The sequence below is a fragment of the Molossus molossus genome, unplaced genomic scaffold, assembly GCF_014108415.1.
Source record: "Molossus molossus isolate mMolMol1 unplaced genomic scaffold, mMolMol1.p scaffold_m16_p_6, whole genome shotgun sequence".
NCBI lineage: Eukaryota > Metazoa > Chordata > Mammalia > Chiroptera > Molossidae > Molossus > Molossus molossus.
Genome location: NW_023425399.1, coordinates 82,309,945 through 82,327,597, shown reverse-complemented (window position 1 = coordinate 82,327,597; position 17,653 = coordinate 82,309,945). Strand labels below are relative to the sequence as shown.

The window sequence follows — 17,653 nt, the reverse complement described above, 5'->3', positions numbered from 1 at the left end:
GTCAGTGTCCCTGGTTATGTGGTTCTCCAAGCTGAGTTTCAATTGCCCTTCCTGACGATTTGTCTTTATTTTTGTTGTAATTCTAGTTTGGTCCTGGGAGATGATCTGTGTAGCTTCCATTCACTCCTCTGCCATTTTCCGCCCCAGAACATTATTTTTTTAAAAATACACTGGAGCCTGGCTGATGTGGCTCAATGGATTCAGTATTGTCCCATGAACTGAGAGGTTCTAGTTCAATTCCCAGTTAGGGCACATGCCTGTGTTATGGGTTCAGTTCCCCATAGGGGCATGCAGGAGACAGTCGATCGATGTTTCTCTCATATCATTGTTTCTATCTCTCTCTCTCCAAAGAGAAGTGAATAAAAACATTAAAATATATACTAGAGAAATGAATACACACAGTATATGAACAGCAAGACAAAAACCAGTCATGAAACCATTCAGTCAATAATTAGTCTCACTGATGGCAGACAATTAATCTAACCAGCCTCTAATTATGACATTAGTTTACAATTTCTGAAACTAGAATAATAATGTATTGTGTCATAATACTCTAAATATAACATATATAGATTAGGTCAGACCACTGAAAGACATGCTTGTGGACTTGGAAGAGTAAATAGTGGATCTTAGTAAAGACAGCTATTCATCTTTATATCCTTTAACTTATCTCTTCTATATATATGTAGAAATAGTCATACAAATTATTAAAAGTGGAATAATAATTAGTTTGAAGATAAAAATAAATTTTCTTCTGAATTCAACATTTGAAAAAATCATAAGAATGGATTGTATGTAGCACAAAAATCAGCATTATGTGCAATCAGAAAGGTAGAAGAGATAGATGGAACAAAATGAGGGGATCATAATGCAATGCAAAGTAGGTGACCCATGATTATACTAACTGGAAGAATGTGAAAGATTCATTGATACAAACAAAATACTAGCAAATTGGATCCAGCAATACACCAAAAAAATTATCCACCATGACCAAATGAGATTCATCCCAGGGACGCAAGGCTGGTACAATATTCACAAATCAATAAATGTGATACACCACATAAATACAATAAAGAATAAAAACCACATGATCATATCAATAGATGCCGAAAAAGCCTTCGACAAAATCCAGCATAAATTTCTGATACAAACGCTCAGCAATGTGGGAATAGAGGGATCATATCTAGACATAATAAAGGCCATATATGAAAGACCTACAGACAACATCATACACAATGGGCAAAAACTAAAAGCTTTTTCCTTAAGAACAGGCACAAGGCAAGGATGCCCACTTTCGCCACTCCTATTTAACATAGTACTGGAAGTCTTAGCCACAGTAATCAGACAGGAAGAAAAAATAAAAGGGATCCCAATTGGAAAGGAGGAAGTAAAACTGTCATTATTTGCAAATGACATGATATTATACGTAGAAAACCCCAAAGACTCCATAAAAAATTTACTAGATTTAATAAATGAATTTGGCAAAGTAGCAGGATATAATAATTAATGTCAAGAAATCGATGGCATTCTTATACACCAATAATGAACTCACAGAAAGAGAAATTAAGAAAACAATACCATTTACCATTGCGGCCAAAAAATTAAGATGCCTAGGAATAAACTTAACCAAAGAAATAAAGGACCTGTTCACAGAAAACTACAAGTCATTGAAAAAAGAAATAGACGAAGATATAAAAAAGTGGAAGCATATAGCCTGTTCATGGACTGGAAGAATTAACATCATTAAAATGTCCATAGTACCCAAAGCAATCTATAGATTCGACGCAATCCCCATCAAAATAATAGTGGAACAGAACAGAGAACCCAGAAATGGACCCAAGGCAATATGCTCAAATAATATTTGACAAAGGTGGCAAGAGCATACAGTGGAGTAAGGACAGCCTCTTTAATAAATAGTGCTGGGAAAATTTGACAGCTACGTGCAGAAAAATGAAACTAGACCATCAGCTTACACCCTACAAAAGAATAAACTCAAAATGGATAAAAGACTTAAATGTTACTTATGAATTCATAAAAATCCTAGAAGAAACTGTAGGCAACAAAATTTTAGACATCATATGCAGCAGAATTTTCACTGATATATCACCTAAGGCAACAGAATCAATGGAGAAAATGAACACATGGGATTACATCAAACTCAAAAGCTTCTGCACACCAAAAGATATAATCATCAAAATGGAAAGGCAACCCAGTGTATGGGAGAGCATAATTGCCAATGATACATCAGATAAGGGGTTAATTTTCAAAATATATAGAGTGCTCATACAACTCAACAAAAGGAAGACAAACAACCCAATTAAAAAATGGGCAAAGGATCTAAATAGACACCTCTCCAAACAGGACAGACAAATGGCTGAGACATATAAAGAAATGCTCATCATCACTAATCATCAGAGAGATGCATATTAAAATGACAATGTGGTATCACCTCACACCTGTCAGAATGGCAGCTATCAACATATCATCAAACAACAAGTATTGGCGAGGGTGTGGAGAAAGTGGACTCTAATACACTGCTGGTGGGAATGCAGACTGGTGCAGCCACTATGGAAAACAATATGGTGTTACTTCAAAAAATTAAAAATTGAACTTCCATTTGACCCAGTGATCCCACTTCTAGGAATATACCATAAGAAGCCTGAAACACCAATCAGAAAGAATATATGTACCCCCATGTTTGTAGCAGCACTATTTACATTAGCTAAGATCTGGAAACAGCCCAAGTGTCCATCAGTAGACGGATGGATAAAAATGCAGTGGTACATATACACAATTGAGTACTCTGCAGCTGTAAGAAAGAAAGATCTCTTATCCTTGGAGACTACATGAAGGGACCTGGAAAGTATCATCCTGAGTGAAACAAGCCAAACAGAGAAAGATAAGTATTATATGATCTCACTTATTTGTGGAATATAATGAACATAACAGTCTGAGGAATGGGGTAGTCCCAGAGATGTGGAAGTGGGGTACAGACTGACAATCCCCAGGAGAGGGGGGTGTGGGGGAGAGATAAACCACGGAACTTGTATGCATGTATGCATGAACAGTGCACATGGACAACAAACTGGGGATAGGGCAGGGAGGGAGGAGGAGGGGGGAGTAGTGGGGAAAAAAGGAGAAACATGTATAACAAAAATTAATTAATTAAAAAAATTTTTTAAAAAGTTTCATTGACACAGAAGATAAGTTAATTAATTCAAAGTAGTGAATGATTAAAATCAGGTAGCCTATGGACATTTCATACATATTTAATAAAAATATCTAAATATCTAGGCCTGGCTGGTTTGGCTCAGCAGTTAGAGTGTCAACCCTTGGACCAAAGGGTCTTGCGTTTGATTTCCAGTCAAGGGCACATACCTGGGTTGCAGGTTCAATCTCCGGTCCTGGTCCAGGTTGTGCAAGAGGCAACCAATCAATGTGTCTCTCTCATGTTGATGTTTCTCTCTCTCTCTCTCATCTAAAGAAATCATGGGAAAATAACCTCCAGTGAGGAGTAACAACAAAAAAATCTAAATATCTAAAATATCTAACATATTTAAACAAAATATGATTTATGGGGCTAGACAATATATTCTTTAATATCTACAATATGAAGGAGAAAATAAAAATTTTGTGTTTCCTAATGGTAAATAATAGATTTTTTACTTGTACACACACATGGTCAAATTTATAGTCCAATTACATTCACAACCATTAAAAACTATTAAAATAAGCAAAACTTTAAGAGGCATTAACAATTGCACATTTGGATGTTTAAGCATATTTGGAATGAAGTATTTTTATACAGCTAAATTTGGTAATCGTCTTGACTTTGCAGCATATGTTCAATAAACATACCATCTTACAATTAGAATACTAGGCATGTAATATTATGGCATTGTTTTTCTCATTGCATACGTCCAAATAATTATTATAACTCAGTTTTATAGTGATTTCTCATTTTTTGTAAACAGTATGCACCAAAATTTATTCATCATATATAATTTTATTAAGACTAAATTATAAAGAAGATGGCAGAAAAGTAGGTGAAAGGTCCACTCATGTACTCCCAGGACTAAACTGAAAATACAAATAAATTATAGAACAATTATCTTGAATAACTAACTGAAGACTAGATGATGAGAAGCCTTATAATCAATGTTTTACAGAAGAAGCCACATCAAGACTGGTAAGAAGTGTAGAGATGTGGAGTTGGTCCTGCCCTCATGGGCAGGGATATATCAGCTATGTGGGACTCCTCCTGAGTAGTGTGGGATCTCAATCCCAAGCCTGTCTCCCTCCTCATCCCAGAGCTCCAGAGCCAGGAAGAGGTACCCACGTGACATCTGGCTGTGAAAATCAGCAGGGATACTGTCTACCAGGGAAATATGAGAGTCTGCTAGAGACACAGGCACCCCCTTAATGGGCCAAAACACCAAATTTTGTTCACATTCACTCACTCTGGGCTCTGGTAGAGAGAAGGTAGACCAAACTAGAGTCATGTGAGGATAGTCTGGGGTTGGTGGCTCTGGGAAGAGAGCTGAAGGGATAGCTGCCAAGATCTCTGCGCTGAGTCACTCTCCCACACTACAAATGCCGTCTTTCTTGGGTAGAGCACTCCCGTCCTCATGGCATTAGCCTGGGGAAAATCAATAGCCCTGTCTTCTGTACCCCATCTCATCCCACCCTGTGAAACTTACGCCCTGTTGAGGAGCCAGCTAACTTGGCCAGGGTGTAGAGGAGTGGGCAGACCACGTAGGTATCAGTGACTGAGTTGTGTGGCTTTTGGGCCATACCCCCTACTTTCCTGTGAACATGGTTGGTGCTTCCATCTTTTAGGAGATCCACTAGGCCCACCCTTCAGGCTCCCAGCTACCCCACCATCCCAGTGCCAATTGGCCCCACCCTTCCAAGGACCAGCAAAGTCTGAGAAAGAATGAGTTATATGACTCTTGGGTGGGGGACAAGATCCCACCTTCTCAGAAACTTTGCTGGCACTTCCCCATCATGGGAAATTCACTAGCCTTATCCTCCTGTCTCCCAGAGACCTCATCCTGCTGAGATCCAGTTCTTCCCAGAAAAAGATGGGACAGACTGAGTTGTATGATTCTAGAAAAGAGGCCATATTTTCCCCTCATATGCCTGAATAGGGCAAAGCCTTCTCTTCATATGGCCAAATATTTGTCTGATGGGGCCTGATTAACTCTGCTGGTTTCAACCTGATGACTCATTTATACCTGCCACACCACAAAAGTATGTGAGTACCTGGTGGGTGGCAGCTAGACTTGGTATGCCAGGGGACTTCCACTGAGAGGCCTCAGACCCAGCATTGGCACTGAGTTTGAACTTGTATCTGGTGAACACTACTCATCCCTACCTGGTGATTTATAGATTGCCCCTACCTCATACAACTCCAGTACTGCCAGAGACTCTTTCAGTGATGGAGTCTAACAGGTAGCCAGTAGGCAAAGATAGGCAGAGGCAAATATTGAGGTGCCTTGAGCTGACACCCCACCAGGGTCAGTGGTTATAATAGTCAGCCTTGGTATGCAACTTGGTCCTTCCCACACACATCCAGGCCCAGCTGAGGCAGTCACAAATTATGGATCACTTTGTAGCTCCAAAGAGAGCCAATCACAGGCAGCATCTGATGTTAGCCTGCACTAGCATTCCTCCCAAGAAGCACAGAACTAAGAAAACCAATAGCCAGCTTCTACCTGCAAACAGCGTGTACATTTTGGTCAAGTTTGAGCTTCACAGTCAGCCAGCCTGAGTCTCCACCCCCTACACAAATAGGCCAATAGCAATCAAGACTCAAATACAACAGGAGGGCCCACCTAACTCACACAAGGGCCATTCCTGGAGCAACCAGCTCAGGTAGTCAAGAAGACTGGACCCCATAAGAAACAACATAAACCCACCCTACCAAGACTGGGACTCATAGCGGATTGACCTAATACATAGAAACAAACACAAACAAACAAAGAAAATATGCCCCAAATAAAGGAATGGGAGAAGTCTCCAGAAAAAGAGCTATATAAAATGAAGGCAAGCAACTTATCAAATAAAAGTTCTGAAAATGTTTATAATGATACTCAAAGAACTCAGTGAGAACAAAAATGGCATGAAAAAGGACATAGAAATAATTTAAAAAACAAGTCAGAAGTGAAGAATATCTGAAATGAAGAATACACTGAAAGAAACCACACAATTCCTAGAAGAAAACACAGGCAGTAAAATCTTGCACATTTTTCACAGAAATATTTTTCTGAAATTATCTCCTCAGGCAAGGGAAACAAAAGAAAAATAGACAAATGGAATTATATCAAATTTAAAAGATTTTACACAACAAAGAAAACTATCAACACAATGAAAGAAAACAAAACAAAACACTGTTTTAACAGATAAATTGGATAAGGGGGATAATATCCAAAATTTATAAAGAACTTGTAAAAGTCAACACCAAAAACAATCCATTTAAAAAATTGGTAAAGGACCTGAATAGACAATTCTCCAAAGAGGACATATAGGTGCCCAAAAGACATGAAAAAAAATGCTCAACGTAACTAATCATCATAGAAATGCTATAAAAACAACAATGAGATGTCATCACACATCAGTCTTAATAGCTATCATCAATCAACAGACAATAAGTGTTGGCATCAATGGGGAGAAAAGGGAGCCTTTTTGCATAGTTGGTGGGAATGCAGATTGGTGCAGCCACTGTGAAAAGCAGAATGGAGATATCTAAAAAAAATTTAAAACTGTAAGTGCCTTATGACCCAATGATTCCACCTCTGGGAATATAGCTAAAGAAACGCAACACACGGATTCAAAAGAATATATGCACTCCTATGTTTATTGTAGCATTATTTACAGTAGTTAAGACTTGGAAGCAGCTTAAGGATCCATTAGTGGGTGGTGAATAAAAAAGCTGTAGTGTATTTACACAATGGAATACAACTCCAGCATAAAAAGAAGAAAATCTTACCCTTTGAAACAGCATGAATGGATTTAGAGAGCATTATGATAAATAAAATAAGTCTGTCAGAGAGAGGCAAGTACCATATGATCTCACTCATATGTGGAATTTAATGAACAAACTAAACTAATAAACACAATGGAAACAGACTCTTAAGTAGAGAACAGACTGACAGCTGTCAGAGGGCAGGGGGTTGCAGGGCTGGGTGAAAAAGTGAAGTGATTAAGCAAAAACAACCTACACAAAACTCATAGACAGCCAACATCATGGAGATTACCAGAGGGGAAGCGGGGTGGAGGGAGGTAGAAGAGGGTGTAGGGTGAAAAATGGTGATGGAAGGAGACTTAACTTGGGGTGGTGAACACACAATACAATATATAGATCATGTTTAATAGAATCGTACACCTGAAACCTATATAATTTTATTAACCTCTGTGACCCCAAACAATTCAATAAAAAATAAAAAACAAACAAATAAACTAAAAAACTAACTTATTGAATAGTTTCTATAACTAAAATTTTAGGTCATTTAAGTCTTAATGAGTAATGATATTACTGGAAATCAGGCTTTAAATCTTAAATTTTATGAGAGATAGATGTTATAATTGGTATAAAATATAGATGAATAGCCAGATTTTTGTACAGAGTGTCATTTTAGTGGCTATTTTTTATGGATATTTAGAGATAAGCCAAAACATTTAAGCGTATGTTTTGCTTACTTGAGGAAAAATATTTATAATTTTTTTAAAAAATGCATAAAAACTGGAAAGTGTGTTTCTAATCATGACAGCATATTTAGAGAACATGTTAGCTTTTCCTCAAGATGACCCAAAGGAAAGCTAATAGTGTATGTACAAAATTGTAAAATCTTGTCTTCACATGGATATAGTTTGACATTTGTAGATTTTTTATTTGAAAAAAAAAAAAAAAAAAGCAAATTTCTCTTTTGCTAAACATTTTACCCTGAAGCAATGGAAAACTGAGTAAATTTATATTAGATAAAAATAAATTCGTCTTAATGTCATCTCTACAATTTATGTTTAGGAACTCCAGTAATTTCTCTATCACAAGTAAAATGTATATTATTTTTGAACAAATGAATCATATACTTATGGAAACTTACTAACTTTATTCTACCACTGTGAAATATTATTTTAAATCTAGCATCATGCAGTCTATCAGAACATTTTCACAGCAATTTTGGCTTTTTCTCACACCTTTAAATTCCTCCAACCTCTATTAAATACCCAGTTCCAAAGTTGCTTACAGTTTTAGCCATTTGTTACAGCAGCATCCCACCTCTCAGTACCAACATCCGCCTTAGTCTGCTAGTGCTTCCATAACAAAGTACTGCAGACTGGGTGGCTTAAACAAGAATTTATTTCTCACAGACTGAAAACTGGGAAGTCCAAGATGAATGTGCCAGCAAGGTTTCATTCTCTTTACTTACAGGCAGCAACCACTCTCTCTGTTCACGTCATGTCTTATTTGTGCATGTGGAGGGACCTCCTCTTACAACCTCCTTTAATCTTTATTACTTCCTGAGAGGCTGCAACACCAAATATAGCCACAGTTGGGATTAGGGCTTTAACATACACGTTTTAGGGAAACACAGCATTTAGTTTATTATAGGTGTTTTGTCAGAAAAGAGGGCCACAGAAAAAGTAAGTCCCAACATAACAGAAGTAAGAGGGTGTTATATACAAGTAGAGGAAATGCAGGTAATATATTCAATCTTAGGAGCTTGGCAAGCACCGTCGGGACACATTGCCATCTTAAGAAACACTTATTAAATGGAAATAAATTGTACAACTTTATTGGTCACATTACTTGACAATTTTTTTTACATAGAATATTTACAATATTTGTAGTTTTGAATTATCTTTAGATAGCACAGGTATGATAGTCCATATGTGGTGAATTTGTTTAAGGCCTTGTTCTCAAGCTCTTGTTCACATATCGTTTGCAACAACATCACTTAGTGATATTGATTAAAGGACAGATTTCTGGGCTCCACAAAGATCCACTGGAAAAAAAAAATCTAGGTGCAGGAATTTAGGATCATTAATTGAGTAGTCTGCGATATGATTTGTAAGTGATGTCCCTAGTTCAGAACTACGGGTTTAAAATGCTTTGTCTTATGATATACCATTTTCCTGAAAATTTGAGAAATATGGAGCAAAACTTTTTTTAATTCCTTTTCTGTGTTACTGGTGAAAGTGGATGCAGGTCTATTTCTTTTTCTGGGAATGTGTCTTAGGCCCTTAGATGCTCTGTGGTGCATGTCAATTTCAGGAGCACGTGTTAAGGCCGGGAAAGGAGTGGGCTGAGCAAGAGCATCCAGCATATGATGACTGGGTGTCTCACTGTCATTTTCATCTCATTTGGGGGCATCTAGTCTTTTAGGTGGTGTCCTGTGAATAGACTTCCAGTCAAGATTATGCCTGTCCTGAGGGTAAATATCAATCAGGGGAAAATAGAAGAGGGGATGCACAGAGTACTTGGGGTTTTTAATTTATTTTGTTTTGTCTTATATTTGTTTGTTTACATAAAGAGACCTACAGTTTACAGTGTCCAGGACCATCAAGTCTATTAAATTGATTTGTATTCCTCATGTCATATTGGCTTATTTCTCATAATCAGAAACTGTGAGACAGGTTTAAGCTCCTTTGGTAAGAATGTGGAAGGCTCCAATATTAATTAATCTGTGACTCTGTACCCAAGTCACTACAACACAAAATGAAAAGGAGATCCATTCATTCTCTGGAGAAATTCTGCTGTGTATCAAAGCAAATGCAGAAAAATAAGTCACTTTGCATGGGTCCTTAAGCAGTCATGCCTATAGTGTACATTCTCATGACACATTGACTCGCAAACAAGGGAGAAGTTAACAAAGAGGACATTAGATAAGTATATATTTTTCATTTCACCACACATAATAGAGAAACATTAATTAAAAGAGCAATTTTGTTCAAGACCTCTGAAGAAGATTTTATTAAATTATATTTTTTTCTATATATCAGGAATAGTAAAAAGTTTCCTATTTAATAACTCAACATATTTATTAGCTAGAAATCATGATATTAAAGTATAAGAGTGTTAGCAGACATCATTTTCCTATAATTTATTGCTTTACAATTTAGAAATATGAGACCCAAGCAGATTAAGAAGTTTATCTAAAGTCACAAAGATTATTAGTAAAAAGTAGGATAAACCTCTGGTTTACTGTTTTCTAGTGATCTTTTGAATGTGCTCTGCTTCTTGTTTTCCAGAATTTGGAATAGTGCCGATAGAGTTAGAGATGACAGTGAATGAGCTGAACTGTCAAAAAATCCTTTGTAGATGTAGAAGCCCAGGTCTGAAACTTTACAGAGAGACAATGCCATCTCTATAATTGAGAAGAGAAAGAAGTCTTGGCATACCCTGGCCAGGTAGCTCAGTTGGTTAGAGCATCCTCTCCATGTGCCAGGGTTGCATGTCAGTGTTGCAGATTCCATTCCTGGTCAGGCACATACAGAAATCAATCAATGAATGCATAACTAAGTGGAAGAACTAATCTCTCTCTCTCTGCCTTCCTATCTCTAAAATCAATCAATACATTTTTTTCACAAAAATACCTTGGTGTGTTGATTATCAGGAAGAGAGCACCAGATATATGTTTACAGTTAAAGCATCAAATATAATCTATTTTATGGAGCTTATACATTGAAAGTTGTTAGAGTCAGAAAGGTTATTTCATTCTCTAGAACTGCCGATAGCTTTATATAGACAATAAATCATATTTCTAGATAGTATTCTTTTTTTTTTTTCTTTTCCTGGTGTTGGTAAAAATTTCACTTAACTATACTAATGTCAAAATAGCTATCTTAATTGTATACACTTAGTAAAAAACTAAAATGATACATTTATATGTTATCAGCACTAAACTTAAGTTTATTAACAATTTCTATGTACTTAATTAACTATTGAAATGCATACCTATGAATGAATTCTAATACTAAATTATATAAATGTAATAATGAATTTAATTATGTTTTGTGAAAAGAACTAAACTACTATCAAGAAGTGCCAAGTTAACTTTCCTTTTTTTTAATTTTCCCCTGAAGCCTTCAGAGTTTGAAAATAAAGTCTTGGCTTTTTGTTTGTTTTATTTAGAATTTTTTTACTGATAGCTTCAAGCTGTTGATGTATCAACTTCAAAGAAAATGAGAGGCATTTTAGATATACATTTACTTTTCTATTTGTAGTGTCTATTGATGTAAAATTCAGATAAATCCAACAGAAAAAGAATCGAGTTGAAAATGATCAGAAACATTCATGCTAGAAGCGTCTCTGAAAATCAGTTTCTGACAATGATGAGCTATCAATGGCTGGACTCTGCTCAAATTTGAGATTTGTGAAAAGTATTGAATTTATTTTTAGAGTTTTACTTTGTTAAGAATAGAGTAGAAAAGAGTGTCTGGATGAGACTATACATGATATTTACTGTATGATTTAAGTATACTTTTTTGAGTTTAATAACTCTTGAAAAATGATGTGAGGTCATTGTAGATCATATTTTAAATACCCAATGTGCTTATATGAGATTGAGTTGGTGTAATACAAACTAATCTACAGAAAAAAACTGTGAAAACAAAATCAGATATAGCAAATTAATGAAAAAACTTATATTTGTTTTTATATCTGTACAATCTGAAACAAAGGAAAAGGAAAAAAAGAAATCAAGTGAAACTGGACTATCACAAAGAGATTGTCCTAAACAATAAATGAGCAGCTTTTGAAATATTAATGTGAATATTTCATTAAATCTAACAAATATAGATTTTTAATTATATTCACTAGCATAATTGCAAGATATGAATTAATTTTTAGCTCAGAATAAAATTTGTACTTTACTAAATAATTAAGTATTTTGTGAGATGATTTGTCCTTAAAATTAAATATACATGATATGTGTGTGTTTGCAGGGAGCATGTGTTGCATTTTAATAGAACCCTACTTTGAAACTTAAAACCAGCTTGAGATCAACTTATCTTCGTAATAATCCTGTCAAAATTTTAGTGGTCCAAAGATGATCCCCTCTCTGAAATCTTCTAGAAAAGGCATATTGCTGAAGAATTGTGTGTAGCTTATAGATCTTAAAAGAGAACCTCAAAAGTCAAATTCCAGTAATAGTGCAAATTGAATAACTCTCCTCTTATTTTCTTCAGCACCTTGTATTAAAAATACACTTAAATTGAAGAAATCAACCAATTATTGACTCTGAGAAGTCTAAATTCAAGTAATAATTTTATATAGTCATTGATGATTTACACTAACTTTATTGTTAATATTTTTGACTTGTTAACACTAAGCAAAACTTAATCAGAGAAAACAATATGTGAAAAAGAAAAATGTGTTTTGTCGTGACGCTGGGACATATATGAAATTGGACTCGTTGACTGAAACTCGTTTTTCTTCCTGCCTTGTTACTTACTATCCTTTCTGAGAGAATCACACTTCTTTCATTTTCTTTTGGGAACTTAACATTTTCTTCATGTTGATTTGTTTTCATTGGGAACTCCTACATTTTTACCTAACTCCAATTCTCTGTTTATAGTTGACTAGTTCAAGAGCAGCCTCAAGCCAAGTAGAGATTTTTCTTCAGCATTTTCAAAATAGGTTTTATGGTGGCACTTGAGGTTTTTAAGTAGTCGAGTGTCCTCTCATGAGAAATCAGCTTGCATTTGACCTCTAATTTTTTCAGGAACCAGGGTTCAGTCTTAGAACCTCTATTCCTTACCATCTATTCTGGCTTTAAATTGATCTCAGTATCTATGTGCTAACTATCCTAAATTTAAAACTCTAGGCAAGGTCAGGCTTGTTCTCTGCATGCACAACATGTATATCACAAAGCCTACTTAATACTTTCCCTGGAGAGTCCAGCTGTCATCTCAAGATGAGCATCCACATTTAGTTTCAGCAGCCTCATATTCTAAACTTACTGCTCCTTAAACCTGCATCCCAGTGAATGCACGGGCAGTCTCCTGGTGTGAAACTAAAAAGCAAAAAAACAAAACAAAACAAAAAACCCATAAAACTTGGTGTAGCAATATATATAAATATATGGTATTTTCTGTTATAAGCAATTAAATACAATATTCGTTTACAATCTAACTGGCCACTACTTTGGTCAAAGCTCTCATCATCACTTGTAGCTTTTGCAACAGCCTCCTGACATGTTGCCCTGTTTCCACCTTCTGCAGCTGAATTAATGTAATAGCTTCCGAATGACTCCTTTAACGCTATACATCAGGAAATAAAAAGAGATACTTCAGAAATAATCTGTTTTCTCTATTCATATCCCCCAAGAACATTCCATTTCTTTCTAAATAAAAGCCTAATCCTTACAATGACCTTATAAAACTAACTTAATCTGACATCAGGCTAACTCTGATTTCATCCCCAAATTCCTTCCTTCCTAACCAAGACACACTTGCCTTCTTGCTATTCGTTGAATACACCAAATATGAGCCCACTTTTGTGACCTTGAAATTTCTAAATCTTCTATCTGGAAGAGATGAAATATTTGCATAGCTTACACAATTAAATCGTTTAATTATGATAGTTTTCTCTTAATATAACATCATATAATTTTTTCTTATTTTTGATGTTTTATAATATTTTTATTTATTTAAATTAAATTTATTAGGGTGACATTGCTTAATAAGATTATATAGAGTTGAAGTGTACATTTCTATAATACACAAAATCTGCATATTGAATTGTGTACCCATCACCCAAAGCCAAATCTTCTATCATCACCATATATATTTGACCCCCTTTACCCTTCCTTATTCTCCCATCCCCTTTCCCTCTGCTAACCACCATATTGTTGTTTGTGTTTACGAGTTTTTGTTGTTTGATCATTTGTTGCTTTCAGTTTTCTATCCCACATATGAAGGAAATCATATGGTTAACTTTTTCTATCTGATATTTTCCTTAGCTAATATTCTCAATATCCATCCATGATGTTGCAAATGTCAGTATTTTATCTTTTCTTATGGCTGACTAGTATTCCATTGTATACATTATGTACCACATCTACTTTATTCAATCACTTATCAAAGGACACTTTGGTTGTTTCCATGTAGAAGCCACTGTGAATAATGAATGCTGCAGTGAACATAGGGGTGCATATATCTTGGCAAATACTAAATTTTTTCAAAAATTTTTGTATAGATACCCAGAAAAGAAGTTGTTGGGTAACATGGTAACTCTATTCTTGATTTTTTGAGGAGCCTCTATACTGTTTTTCATAGTGGTTGAACCAGTCTATATTGCCACCCTCAGTGAATGAGAGTTCTTTTTTCTCCACAATCTCTCCAACACTTGTTATTGTTTGTTTTATCGATAGTAGTCATTCTAACAGGTGTGAGGTGGTATCTCATTGTAGTTTTGAATGACATTTCCCTAATAGCTAGTGAATTTGAGTGTCTTTCCATGTATCTGTTGGCCATTTGTATGTCTTCTTGGGAGAAGCTCCTGATCAGGTCCTCTGCCCATTTTGTAATTGGATTATTTGTTTGTTTTGTTTGAGTCAAATGCATTCTCTATATTTTGGATATTAACCCCTTGTTGAAACTGTTATTTGCAAATATCTTTCCCCACTCGATTGGTTGCCTTTTTGTTTGTTGGCAGTTTCTTTTACTGTGCAGAAGCTTTTTTGTCTGATATAATCCCATCAATTTATGTTTGCCTTTACTTCCCTTACCTTTGGAGTCAAATTCATAAAATCTTCTCTCAGAACAAGGCCTGCAAGTTTAGTACCTATGTTTTCTTCTATGTAATTTATTGTTACAGGTCTTATTTTTAGCTCTTTGATCTATTTTTAGTTAATTTTTGTGTATGGGGACAAGTAGTAGTCTAGTTTCATTCTCTTTCAAGTGGCTTTCCAATTTTCCCACACTATTTATTGAAGAGGCTTTCTTTTCGCCACTGTATGTTTCTGGCTCTTTTATTAAGAATCATTTTCCCACTTACACATGGGTTTATTTATGGGCTCTCAATTCTGTTCCATTAGTTTGTGTGTCTGTCTTTCTGCCAGTACTGTGCTGTTTTGATTATGGTTGTTTTGTAGTATAATTTGAATAAGAGAGTGTGATACCTTAGGCTTTGTTCTTTTTTCTCAGGATTGCTTTGACTATTTGGTGTCTTTAGTGGCTGCATACAAATCTGATGATTTTTGTTCTATTTTTTAAAACATGTCATTGGGATTTTTATGGGGATGGCACTGAATCTCATGTTGCTTTGGGTAATATGAACATTTTAACTATGTAGCTTGTTCCAATTCATGAATACAGAATATTCTTCTATTTCATTTTTTTTCAATCTCTTTTAATAATGCTTTGTTGTTTTCAGTATATAGGTCCTTCATGTCCTTTGTTAAGTTTATTTCTAGGTATTTTATTTATTTATTTTTATTGTAATATATACTAACAATAAAATTTCAAAAAATAATATAATATTTTTTAAAGACTGTCTTATTTTATTTTTAATAGTCTTCAATTATGTCATCTGCACTATTCATCATTATAAATAATCATGTTTTTATAATACGTAATTTTAAATCTCCTATTTAATTTAATGAATGTTTTCCCTTCATCATTATATTTTCTATCCTTAAAGAATTAGACATGCAGGTTTTTTATAGTTGATATACTAAAATGAAACTTTTGTTAAGGTTTGTAACATTGTGAAGTAGCAGTTAACTTCCCATTTCACAGGAACCTGAGACTTAGAAACATTTTATCAGTTACTTTATCATACAAGTAAATATTTAAGAATCAGGATTGAAACATATATTGTTCCTTAGTCAAATGAGCTTTGTCATTGGATCACAGATCTGTTTCATATCTTCTGAGAGCTGCAACAAATTCTATCATCTCTCAACTTACATGTTTTCCCATCAACTTGAATCTTTCTCACATGTGCAAATTGATTAATTAATTTGACACCTTATCTTTTTTGTGTGTGCAAAACTGGTAATTTCTTTTTTTTTTTTTTTTCCCTTTCTTTTGTTGGTGCTCCATTCCCAATACTGCAATACTGGTTGAATCGTGGAGTGGATGGAGCTGGAGCAAGCTCCTATTTCATCTCCCTGCTCCAAAAATACATTTTATATAATGTCCTCAGATAGAGAAAATATCAGATATCAAACTGTTAAGAGCAAATACTACATGTGATCTTAGCCGAAAGTCCAAGATTATTTTATTAGTGAACTTGGTACATATGAAAGTGCATGATGCCCACTGCATACATGGGATATTGTGTGGTAGTCTTTTATATTTCAGAGCAAGCATTCAAGGCAATAATTAAAATTTTATAATCCAACTATTTTGAATTTAATTCAGTTTTTTCCTTGACTATAATCTCTTGGGGGCAAGATACTTGTCTTTGATTTAAGCCATTGCTTTTTATTTAATACAGACAACATGAAGAACAATGCTGTGCACAGTCTCTATCCTCATCACCATTTAAGACATAATCAATGCAATCTGGTTTTAGCACTTTAAAATTTTATAAAAGTCAGCAATAATTGATAACAAAATAATTAATTTATCATATAAGATAGCATAATAGGGTGATTAAATATTTTAATTGGGTGACTATTAGAGAAAATATTTAAATTGGAACACTCTTTAGTCTCACATAATTTATATTACTCATTTACTTTAATTAAGTGTTCACTGCATGGAACAGACTGACAGATCTCAGAGGGGCCTGGGGTAGGGAGACAGGAAGAGTTTTACCAAAGAATTTATATGCATATATGCATAGCCAATGGATACAGACAATAGTGTGGTGAAGGCTTGGAGTAGAGCAGGGGCTAGAAGGAGGAGAGCAAAGGGCCAGAAATCTGTAATACTGTCAACAATTAAAAAATATATATATAAAAACCCGAATATTTTTTATTTTAGTAATAATGCTGAATTGTTATAATTTTAGGTTTTTACAATATTCTATTTAGTTTGATTTACTCTCTTAATTCTCTGACACAGGGAGGTATAATGAATATTAACCTTACTGTATAGATTCATGAACTATATCCCATATAAAATGTAATATACTCAAGGGCAAATAATTAGAGCATGAATAATTCAAATTGAAACAAGTTTATTTGGATTTTAGTCTACTACATCTGAATATTATACTATATATAACTCACTGGTTCCTAAGTGGCTCCCTTCAGCAGCTAAAATTCAAAGTTTATATTTTTAATTTTTTTCAAAACAATTGTATAAGTGATGTATATCATAATTGTATGTATAAAACATATTTTAAGCTTGTTATATAATGGCCTTTGAATTGACAAAATAATTAACTAGCATTGGGATTAAGAAGTGGCTAATATAACCAACATTTTCAATATTTATATGGCTTTTCTGGAGAACTTTAAAAGTATTATTAACTAAAATATTCATTGATGGCTTTATTATAACTATTCTTTTGGACCCAGACACTGCTTCTTCAAATAGAGTGAGAAGAGATAAATGATAAAGAGCAGAAAGTAATCATAATTTCCTCTTTAAAGACATGATTAAAAGGGCAATTTAGAATGTACTAATTAATGTCAGTGATAATTGCATTACTGTATGACATGCTGAGACATTCTGTGTCATTTAATAGGTC

General features: G+C 34.6%; 1 non-coding gene across 1 annotated transcript; it reads right to left on the bottom strand.

Moving 5' to 3' along the window:
- Positions 1-16,039: 16,039 nt before the first annotated feature.
- Positions 16,040-16,232, bottom strand: LOC118619504. The gene has a single exon (XR_004957270.1). It is a non-coding gene; the product is annotated as a U2 spliceosomal RNA (small nuclear RNA).
- Between the last annotated feature and the right edge of the window lie 1,421 nt (positions 16,233-17,653).